General features: G+C 54.4%; 1 protein-coding gene across 1 annotated transcript in view; it reads left to right on the top strand.

Annotated features, from left to right (window-relative positions):
• LOC137432185 (transmembrane protein 19) overlaps positions 1–7437 on the top strand; it is a 122563-nt gene that overhangs the window by 533 nt on the left and 114593 nt on the right. The window lies entirely within an intron of this gene.

The following is a 7437-nucleotide window of genomic DNA, read 5'->3' as shown; positions in this document are numbered from 1 at the left end:
CGGAGCGGAGCTGTGCACATTTCTCCTTCTTCAGCATATATCTGCCTTTCATTGTAATGAGAACACTTTCTATTCTCGTGTTCCTTAATGAAAGATGTCTCAAATTGAAGGTGAAGATGATATATCTCAATGTATAACCATTGGCATTTAATAGGTTTGGTACAAATCATTTAGGTTAATGTGTAACCGTTTGTGCACAGTCTGGACTATTGCTTCACCGCTCATGTGGAATTAAACGAGGTTTATTTCTCTTTTGCGGGAATCTCAAGTGGCAATTGGGAAATTCTTCGAATCCAACCATTTTCTCAACACCTGTGAATCTCGAAGCGAAGTTTCTGGAATACAAAAAGGACATATTACACACAAAGTTCAAATATAAATGTGTTTACATGAGAGGGAAATGAAAAAAAATGTTTGGCGGTGTATAGCATAGGCGCTGGATGCGACGCCATAAAATCAAATCAGTTTTTTTTTTTTTTTTTTTTTTTTTGTATACAGAGTCGAGGCTCGTGAAAGAGCTAACATTTATCAAACAAACAAATCAAACGAACAAGCAAACGAAGTATATAAAAAGGGGAGCGGTCGACAAGAAGGGGAGGAAGCACACAAACACAACATTTGAGAGCAGGGACATCGGGAGATGTTTTTGGAGGGAGAGGGCCTGGGGGGAGGCAGGATAGGTATAAAACGCAAGGACAATTCAATAACATAACATCAATAACATAACTGTAACGTATTATTCTGACTTGTATTTGCATTGTTGTTGTGGTTTATCGGACGCGCTTATTCGTCAGACACGAGTGAATCATCACCGCGTCAATAAACGCGCTTTCCGCTTCCGGCACGATGGAGTCTGCTTGAGTTCGTTACATGGTGTCAGAAGTTCGTTGATATTCACGCCATAAGCCGCCATTCGTCTCCATAAATATGGCATCTCCGAACTTTGATCATCCCTCGATCGACTGGGAGAGTCTGGATCTCTACCAGGAGTTTTGCCGGTTCAGAAATCACGTCAGTTTTGTCTTGTCAGGGCCGCTCGCAGACATAACGAAGCCTCGTCAAGCAGGATGGCTCGGAACGTGGATCGGCGAACAAGGTCGTCAAATCTACCAAACTCTATCTTGGGAGGAAGGAGAGAAAGACGACCCGCAGGAAGTGCTGAACAAATTCCAGAACTATGTGCAGCCCAGAAAGAACAAAAGAGTTGCCAGACACCGACTGAAACAAAGGCGCCAGCGGAGTGGTGAGTCTTTTGATCATTTCATAAAAGATCTGAGGATAATTCTCATGGATTGCGATTACCAAGACCCAGACGACATAATCGTCGATTGCATCATTGATGGCAGCCATGATAAGAGGGTCCAAGAGAAATTACTCGATAGGGGTGAGGAGCTCTCACTAGCTAAAGCTATAGAAATTGGCCAACAGCTAGAGCTCTCGCAGAAACATATGAGAATAGTCCGAGATGAAGAAGCTCTCATCTCAGCCCTCAGATCTGAAAACGAACGAACTCAGCACCAGACTCAACGTTGTAAGAGCAAGCCTGATAGGCATACACAAGCCACCGAGCTGTTCAAAGCTGAGAATCGGTTTCGGAATGACGGTCCCTGCAGCAAATGTGGCCAGTCAGTGCACAGGCAAGCCAAGTGTCCAGCAATTAATTCTAGCTGCTCCTACTGCAAGAAGCCTGGTCACTGGTTTGCGGCGTGTCGGAAGAGACTGCGCGACCTAAAGTCCCTTGATGAGGAGACCAGTCTAGATCATGTAGATCTTCCTCAAGAACTCGTCAAGGAATCTGAAATTTTAAGGATCTCCGCTCTACAACCAAGCATCAATACGGCTACTCATGACAAGTGGGCACAGACCGTCACGTTGCTGGGTCAGCCGACTCGGTTCCGGATTGACACGGGTGCAAGGTGCAACACACTAACACTCAACGACTACCAGTTAGTCCAGCACCTCGCAGGCGATCTACAATCGTCGCATAAAGTTCTTAAAACATACTCGAACCATACTATCCATCCTGTCGGTACCGTGACACTCCCTCTCTCTCACAAAAACAAGACCGTTAGAGCCAGTTTTGAGGTCATTGACCTCGATCAGGAGAATGTAATGTCAGACGCTACCTCGGAAGCCCTAGGCCTCATTGTCAAGCTCGATAAGTTGTCTCTTGTTCAGCCTCTAGTCAATGTGTCTCAGGAAGCAGTAATCTCTGAGTTTCCAGAAGTTGCCAAGACAACTGGAACTCTTCCCGGAACTTATCGGATCAAGCTTGTAGAAGGGTCACAGGGAGTAGTTCACGCTCCTCGCAGACAGCCTGCAGCATTGAGAGAGCAAATAGTTGACAAGCTACAAGAGATGGTCACCGAAGGTCACATCGCGAAGGTAGAACGACCGACTGAGTGGGTGAGTTCCATGGTAGTAGCTCTTCGCAACGGCAAAGTCCGCATCTGTATAGACCCCAAAGACTTAAACAAGTGCACAAAACGTGAGCACTACCCAATGAGAACTGTTCAGGAAGTTTTAGCTCAAATCCCTGGAGCCAAAGTATTTTCTGTGCTTGACGCCCGCAGTGGGTTCATGCAAATTCGCCTTGATGAGCCTTCTTCATTCTTGACCACGTTCAATACACCTGTAGGGAGATACCGCTGGCTGCGTCTCCCTTATGGATTGAGGTGCTCGCCGGAGATATTCCAGCGAATCATGGACCAGATGCTAGAAGGGATAGAATGGGCAACAGCGGTAATGGATGACATTTTAGTTGCTGGTCGTGACATCACCCACCACGACTGTGTACTGAAGCGAGTTATGCAACGAGCTACAAGTTATAACCTGCAACTAAACTTCCGAAAATGCCTCATCCGGCGAACCTCAGTCCCTTATGTAGGCCACCTGCTTACTGCAGAAGGAGTGCTACCAGATCCATTCAAGACGAAGGCAGTTGAGAAAATGCCACGTCCAACAGACAAACAAGGCGTCAAGCGTTTCCTTGGATTCGTTCAGTATTTAGGGAAGTTTATCCCCCACCTAAGTGACACAAGCAAGCCTCTCCGTGATCTCTGCAAGGCGGACGTGGAGTTCTCCTGGCAGTCAGCTCAGGAGCTGTCCTTCAAGAAGCTGAAGCAAGCATGTATTTCGGCCCCGGTCCTTCAGTACTACGATGTAAGTCAGCCAGTTGAAATACAAGCCGATGCCAGCCAAAACGCTGTAGGAGCCTGTTTGCTCCAGAATGGCAACCCTATAGCGTTCACATCACGCAGTATGACCGATACTGAGTGTCGCTACGCTATGATTGAGAAGGAAATGCTCTCAATCGTCCATGCAACAGAAGCATTTCACTACTATATCTTTGGAAAATCAGTAGTGGTATATAATGACCATAAACCCCTTGAGGAAATCTTCAAGAAGCCTCTCCTATCTTCTCCCATGCGTTTACAGCGTATGTTGCTCAAGCTTCAACGGTATGACTTGGAGGTTAACTACTGCCGTGGTTCTGAGATGGTGCTCCCCGACACATTGTCCCGTGCACCTCTACCGGACACCGACTCAGAAGCTGGAAAAGACCTTGAGCCTGTGAACATGTTCCAGTTCCTTGCAATCACGAGTGGGAAATACCTCGAAATCCAGGAAGCTACTCTGAGTCAAATGAGCCTTCTCTGCGGTGTCATTGCAAGTGGATGGCCTGACTCCCGAAAGGAAGTCCCAGCACAGGTCCGTCCGTACTTTGACTCCAGAACGCAATTGGCAGTCTCAGACAGTGTTGTCTACAAAGGCATGCGCCTTGTCATCCCGCCAAGCCTCAGACCCAGAATGCTGAGCTTGATTCATGAATCGCACCTCGGAGTGAACAAGTGTAAGCAGCGTGCTCGCGAGGTCATGTATTGGCCCTCAATGAACTCTGACATCGAAGAAACTGTACGGAATTGTTGCAAGTGTGCAGAGTATCAAAGCGCTCAGCAACGGGAGCCTCTCTTGCCGACTTACACGCCTGATCTTCCATTCATCGAAGTTGGAAGCGACGTTTTTGACTTCGAATCAAAGCAGTATTTGCTCACGGTCGATTTTATTACTCCAAGTTTGTGGAGGTGGATTGCCTCAAGGACATTACAGCTCGCTCTGTAATCGAAGCTCTCAAGCAGCAGTTTTGTCGACATGGTATTCCAGAGAAGCTGCGAAGCGATTCCGGAAGTCAGTACACGTCAGAGGAATTTTCTCAGTTTTGCAAAGAATATGGCATAACTCACGACATTGTGTCCCCCAAGCACCAACGTGCCAATGGAGAGGCAGAAAGAGCGATCCAGACAGTGAAAAGGCTCTGGAAGAAGTCAGCAGATAAGTACTTAGCCCTGCTAGACTACCGCACCACTCCACTTGAAGGAATAAACTTGTCCCCGGCTCAGCTCCTAATGGGAAGACGCCCCAGAAACACACTGCCTTGCAACCGCACTCTTCTCATGCCTGCGCGGTATGACCATCACCTTGTGAGATCACGCCTTGACACACAGAAGGAGAAACAAAAATACTATCATGACAAGCCCTCTATGTCAGATTTGCCACCGCTCCAGCCGGGAGACAGTGTTAGGATGTTGCCAAACCCGGAGGCCAGGCATTGGATTCCGGCTGTAGTTGAGGCGTGCCACAACAGCCCCCGGTCATATTTGCTGAGGACCCCAAACAATGTGTACCGGCGTAACAGGCTCCATCTCCGCAGAGTGCCTCATTCAGCCAATGTTGGCCCGGTGGGAAGTCAGCCACTCTCTCGCTTTTACTCTTCCCAGGACATGAGGGACTTCCCTGATCCCACCACTCAACAGGACACCCCAGTGGGGAACTGCTGCAAGTCCCCAAGTCCAAGTGAGCAAGCATCTGAATCCCAAAGTCTCCCAACAGTGTCATCGCCTCGAGCCACTGCATCTCCCAGAAATACCAAGTTCATCACAAGGAGCGGCAGAGCGGTTAACCCTCCCAGACGTCTGGATCTTTAAATTTAAATCAATTGATTCACGTGATCTGAATGTGATGCTGTTTGTTAATTAATTCAGTGTAAGTTTTACTTTATAGAGTTATTTGCTTTGCTGGTTTCCTTTAAAGTGGCTTCCTTGAAAGAAAGGAGGATGTTAAAGCGCGGCGTTACGCGCGCTGCTTGTGAGCAAGGGGGAAGCGGACAAGCGGTAACATATAAACGTCTTTATTGTAAGACTACACTGTAACACTGTACTCCTCCGGGCTGGTCGCCCGGGGTATATCATGAGGCCATGCCTACCCCTCGGGCGTGGCCACCGCCCACTTGGTGCGTGGAATGATGTCACCACGCCAGTGGGCTTTTGTGTCCGCCACACGCGCCCCCCCAGAATTCCCGCGCACCTGGAGGGCCAGTTTGCGGGGCAGACGAATGACCCGGCCGAAGCGCCCCCTGGCGATCGGCGGCGTCCGGGGTGCAGGGATGCCAGGTGGGATGCCCCTGGCTGCTCCTGGGATGGGTGCAGGACCGGGGGGCGGCGTGGCGGCGGGGCTGGGCGGTGCCGGGGGTCCGCCCGCAGGAGGGCGGCCCCGACGTGGGGGTCGGGCCACTGGCGGTGGATGGTCCACATCGAGGTGGGCCGGCTTGAGGCGGTCTACCGAAACGCGGTCAGGAGTACCGCCGATGTCCAGGGTGAAGTGCTTCGCCCCGGTCTCCAGCACGCGGAAAGGCCCGTCGTACGGGGGCCGCAGTGGTGTCCGATGGGCATCGTGGCGGACGAAGACGTACTCCGCCGTGCGAAACTCCGGGGCGACGTGCGTCGGTGGGTGCCCGTGGCATGCCGTTGGCACCGGGGCGAACCTCTGGGCGGTCTCTTGCAGAGCGGAGCGCTGCTGTGCCGCGGACCATGGTGCCGTGGAGTCGGGGAGGAACTCGCCCGGCACCCGCAGCGGTTGCCCGAAGACCAACTCCGCCGCGGATGCGCGCAGGTCCTCCTTGGGCGCCGTCCGGAGGCCCAGCAGGACCCAGGGGAGCCTGTCGACCCAGCCGCCGTCGCGGAGGGTGGCCCGGAGCGCGGCCTTCAATGAGCGGTGAAATCGCTCACACAGGCCGTTAGCCTGGGGGTGGTAGGCCGTGGTTCGGTGCAGCCGGACCCCGAGCCCCTGCGCAACCGCCCCCCAGAGCTCCGAGGTGAACTGGGGGCCGCGGTCGGATGAGATGTCTGAGGGGGCGCCGAACCGGGCGACCCAGGTGGCGATGAAAGCCTGCGCGACATCGGCCGCCGTTGTCGACGCCAAGGGCACGGCCTCCGGCCACCGGGTGGTGCGGTCCACCATGGTGAGGACGTGGGTGAAACCCCGCGAGGGGGGCAGAGGTCCCACCAGGTCCACGTGGACGTGGTCAAACCGGCGTTCCGGCACCGTGAACGGGGCCAACGGGGCCTGGGTGTGCCGGTGCACCTTGGCGCGCTGACACGCGAGGCATGTCCTGGCCCAGCCGCGGACGGCCTTCCGGAGGCCATGCCAGACGAACTTGTCGGCGATCAGCCTTTGGGAGGCCCTCGCGCCCGGGTGGGACAGGCCGTGGATGGCGTCAAACACCTGGCGCTGCCAGCCCGCGGGCACAATGGGGCGGGGACGCCCGAGGGAGACGTCGCACAAGAGGGCCGCGCCCGCGCCGTCGAACGGCACCTCGGTGACGCGGAGGCCCGTGACGGCGGTCCGCAAGGCCTGGACGTCGGGGTCAGCGGCCTGGTCCGCTGCCATCCGGGCATAGTCGATGCCGAGGTGGACTGCGTGGGCGACGGCCCGGGAAAGGCAATCCGCCACCGGGTTGTCCTTCCCCGCGACGTGCTGGATGTCCGTCGTGTACTCGGACACGGCCGAGAGGTGACGCTGCTGCCGGGCCGACCACGGCTCGGTGACCTTGCCCATCGCGAAGATCAGCGGCTTGTGGTCGACGAAGGCAGTGAACGCCCGGCCCTCGAGCAGATGGCGGAAGTGCCTGACCGCCAAGTGAAGTCCGAGCAACTCGCGGTCGAAGGTACTGTAACGGCGTTCGGGCGGGCGAAGCTGCCGGCTAAAGAACGCCAGCGGTTGCCAAGCTCCACGCACCCATTGCTCGTGCACCGCGCCCACCGCGTAGTCCGAGGCATCGGTGGTGAGGGCGATCGGTGCATCGGGCGCCGGGTGCGCGAGCATGGTGGCGTTAGCCAAGGCGAGCTTCGCGCCCGTGAACGCCGTGTCCATCTGCTCGGTCCAGGTAACGTCGCCTTTGCCCGGCTTACCTCGGAGAGCTTCGTGCAGGGGGCGCAGGAGCTGGGCGATACGGGGCAGGAACCGATGGTAAAAGTTCACCATGCCCAGGAACTCCTGCAGCCCTCTGATCGTGCGGGGGCGCGGAAACCCCTTCACCGCCTCCACCTTGGCCGGCAGGGGGACGGCTCCGTGCCTGGTGACACGGTGCCCCAGAAAATC

Source organism: Myxine glutinosa, chromosome 8 (assembly GCF_964187855.1).
Source record: "Myxine glutinosa chromosome 8, kmMyxGlut1.1, whole genome shotgun sequence".
In the NCBI taxonomy this organism is placed as follows: Eukaryota; Metazoa; Chordata; class Myxini; order Myxiniformes; family Myxinidae; genus Myxine; species Myxine glutinosa.
The sequence above is the reverse complement of the archived record's forward strand: the minus strand, read 5'-3'. Positions and strand labels throughout refer to the sequence as shown.